At 59.9% G+C, this 3,670-nt stretch overlaps 1 long non-coding RNA gene across 2 annotated transcripts; it reads right to left on the bottom strand.

Moving 5' to 3' along the window:
* Positions 1-715: 715 nt before the first annotated feature.
* LOC142363008 (uncharacterized) lies at positions 716-2,982 on the bottom strand. 2 transcript variants are annotated; one of them, XR_012765431.1, is made up of 3 exons: positions 2,744-2,982; positions 1,306-1,687; positions 716-999 (listed from the first exon to the last, which is right to left on the bottom strand). It is a non-coding gene; the product is annotated as an uncharacterized LOC142363008 (long non-coding RNA). The 2 variants fall into 2 exon arrangements; XR_012765430.1 differs by lacking the exon at positions 716-999 and having other exon boundaries at positions 1,122-1,687.
* Between the last annotated feature and the right edge of the window lie 688 nt (positions 2,983-3,670).

Raw genomic sequence — 3,670 nt, forward strand, 5'->3', positions numbered from 1 at the left:
GGCAACGAAATCGTGTCTTTGTGGCAGCCATGACAGCAATGCAGACAGATAATTTATAGCTCTGCAGAGCGGGACGCCGCGGGCTGTCGGGAGCTGCCACCGCCTCCAGCAGAGCCGGCCCGGGACCCCCGGGAGCCGCGGTCTCTGCCCAGGGCGGGGGACGCGGCTGCTGCCGGCACAGACCCTGCCCGACCGGTACCCCAGCCCGGGTACCGATTCCCCGGTGAGTACCCCTGCAGCCCCCGCCCCGCTGCCTCGGGGGGACGCGGACCCTCGCCCCCCGGCCCCAGGCACAGAGCCCCTCACTCACGCCAGTCCCCCCCAGCAGCTGGTTTTGGGGACCCAGACCGTCCCTGCTGCAGTGGCTGGAAGCTAAAGACCCCCAGTTGCTCCCACAGCTGCACGGGCAGCCCACCGGCCCCAGCAGCAGCACTGGGACCCCACTCCCACTGCCCCCCAGCCCGGGGCACCCACGCCCTGGGTCTGGCTCCCGTTGCTGGCACCGGATTCCAGCGAGGGGCAGGGAGGTGTCGCCAGAGCTGGCACTCGTCCCTGCGGCACGCGCACGGCCCCGAGCGGGAGGTTACGCAGAGCTCAGACGAGGTTTTAAGAGACAGGTTAAAAAAGATGCGATGAGACGATACAGCGTGTGCAGCGTCTGCCCCGCCTGTTTCTTCACAGCTCCCGTTCGGCAGCTGTAGAGATGTAACCCAGTTGCACAAAGTATTTGATGTGTTTACATACAGCAGCCAAATTAAAAGCCCTGAGCCTTTGAGCAGATACGGCTTTAGAATTAAAAGAATAACAGATTGAAAATTTGAAATGAAGTAACAATTGCGATAGTCAGGAATGAAACAAGCTGAAAACATACCTGGCAATATTTTTATGGAATTTTGCGATGTTCTTTCGCGGCAGCAGCTTCAGTGACCTGCGCTGCATCAGCCCCTGCGTGACGTTCCGGCCCTTGCCCTCGCTGAAACACCGGCTCAGCAGCAAACGCTAGAACACAGTTCGTAATATTCAAAAAAATAAATTGTAAAACATTTATACCTGTTATAGAAGCTCGCCTCCCGTGACGAATTCAAATTGAGCAGCCAATTGTTAATTAATCAGTTGTGAACTTATTAGCAATAGAATTTATTTAAGCAAGCAATGAAGCAGGCAAAACAGCGCTGGGCGGCCGGGGAGCCTCCTCCTCCGCCAACGGTACGCACCCCACCCCCCAGCAGAGTCTCTTTTTATAGTGTAGTGGTTCCGGGCTCTATGTGGCACATCCTGGTATATTGTTTTTGCGGCTGCACGTACTGTTGCGAGGGGGTCATCGTGGTCCCTCTGGGGGTCGTGAGAATGAAGGTTGTAGTTTTCCTCCGCGTTGTGGATCAGTTTCTTTTCTCATTTGGTCATGCTGGTCCAGCACGAAGCAGGAAGGATTCGTGCTCGTTTGCTCAGCAGGATGTCGATACTCTCAGGTTTGGTTTGGTGATCTGTCAACGTGCATTTCAAGGCTTACAGCTATCACAGCAGAACATCGCTCAAGTGGTCGGTGGGGTGGGTTGAGAACTGGCTGAGTGGCAGAACTCAGAGGGTCGGCATCAGCGGCGCGGAGTCTGGTTGGAGGCCAGTAACCAGTGGTGTGCCCCAGGGGTCAGTACTGGGCCCAGTCTTGCTTAACTTCTTCATCAACAACCTGGATGAAGAGTTAGAATGTACCCTCAGCAAGTTTGATGATGACACCAAACTGGGAGGTGTGGTAGATACACCAGCAGGCTGTGCTGCCATTCAGCGTGACCTGGATAGGCTGGAAAGCTGGGCAGAGAGGCACCTGATGAGGTTCAACCAGGGCAAGGGCAGGGTCCTGCACCTGGGGAGGAACAACCCCAGGCACCAGGACAGGCTTGGGGCGGACCTGCTCGGAGCAGCTCTGTGGAGAGGGACTGGGAGTGCTGGGGGACGACAGGGTGACCATGAGCCAGCAGCGTGCCCTGGGTGCCAAGAAGGCCAATGGGATCCTGGGGTGCATCAGGAGGAGTGTGGGCAGCAGGTCCAGGGAGGTTCTCCTCTCCCTCTGCTCTGCCCTGATGAGGCCCCATCTGCAGTGCTGTGTCCAGTGCTGGGCTCCCCAGTTCAAGAAAGATGAGGAGCTACTGGAGAGAGTCCAGCGCAGGGCTACGAGGATGAGGAGGGGACTGGAGCATCTCTCCTGCGAGGAGAGGCTGAGGGAGCTGGGCTTGTTCAGCCTGGAGAAGAGAAGGCTGCGAGGGGACCTTAGAAATGCCTCTAAATATCTGCAGGGTGGGGTTCAGGAGGACGGGGCCAGACTCTTTCCAGTGGTGCCCAGCGACAGGACAAGGGGCAACGGGCACAAACTGAAGCAGAGGAAGCTCCAGCTGAACACGAGGAAGAACTTCTTCCCTCTGAGGGTGACGGAGCCCCGGCCCAGGCTGCCCAGGGAGGTTGTGGAGTCTCCTTCCAAACCCGCGTGGACAAGGTCCTCTACAACCTACTGCAGGTGACCCTGCTTGGGCAGGGGGTTGGGCTGGGTGACCCACAGAGGGCCCTTCCAACCCCAACCATTCTGTGATTCTGCGGCTCAGCAGCAAACGCTGGAACACTGTTTGTAATATTAAAAAAAGAATAAATAGCAGAACATTTATAGCTGCTACTAAAAAAAACCACACTTCAGCCCAGGTTAGCGTTGCTGACTTTAAGGAATGAAACCCGTTTTGTGACGTGATGTTCTTACCGCGTTGACGAGCTAATTTGTGGCTGTCGGTAACCAGCGCCAGGCACCGCGGCGGTCGGGGCAGAAGGGAGGGTTCGAGTCCGACACGTCCAGGGACTGCGCGGTTCATCACATCACCACCCCCCCCAGGGCGGGAGGCGCGGCTGCTGCCGGCACAAACCCTACCCCACCGGTACCGCAGCCCGGGCCCAGCGCCATTCCGCGCTCAGAGCCCTCCCGCCCCGCCGCCTCCCGCCTCGCCGTGCCAGCCAGGACCCCTCCCGCCAGGACCCCGCCGGAGCTGCCCGCGCCGCTCGCCTGACCCGCGCCGGCGCTCCGAGGCGGCGCCGCACGCAGGCGATGGGAATGGGCACCCCGCGGCACGGAAGGACCCCGCGAGGGGGGGCAGCGCCCGTGAGGGGAGCCGGGCCCGGGGCTGCGCGGCGGGAGCAGGGCCCTCGCTCCCCGGCGGACGGGCGCGGGGTGGAGCCGGCAGCGCTGGGAATCGCCCGCCGGGGGCCGCCCCAGACCCAAAGCGCCGTGTGTGCACTGTGCGTCCCCCAGCTGCTTCTTGTTGAGGACAGGGTGGGAGGCCACTGGAGCCAATCCTGAGGGGAGAAGAGGCTAAAGGCATTTGTGGGGCACAGAGAAAGACAGAGGGAGGGCTCTGGGTGTCACCGAGGGCAGACGGAGAGCTGTGGGCTGCACCAAACGGCACCCGTAGAGCTGCAAGCCACACCAGAGGGCAAACAGAGCGGCTTGGAAAGCACAAAAGGAGAAATGGAGGTCCTTGGGAGGGACCAAAATACCCTTTTGCAGCTGCTCGTTTGTCCCGAAAGGCCCACGCCAGTCCTTAGGGCACATGGAAAGGCAAAGACACATGCCTCATCTACCCATGGCACTGCTCGCACAGAGGCACAGAGACTGGGGCTGCTTGCTTGTCTTGCC

Source organism: Opisthocomus hoazin, chromosome 13, assembly GCF_030867145.1.
Source record: "Opisthocomus hoazin isolate bOpiHoa1 chromosome 13, bOpiHoa1.hap1, whole genome shotgun sequence".
NCBI lineage: Eukaryota > Metazoa > Chordata > Aves > Opisthocomiformes > Opisthocomidae > Opisthocomus > Opisthocomus hoazin.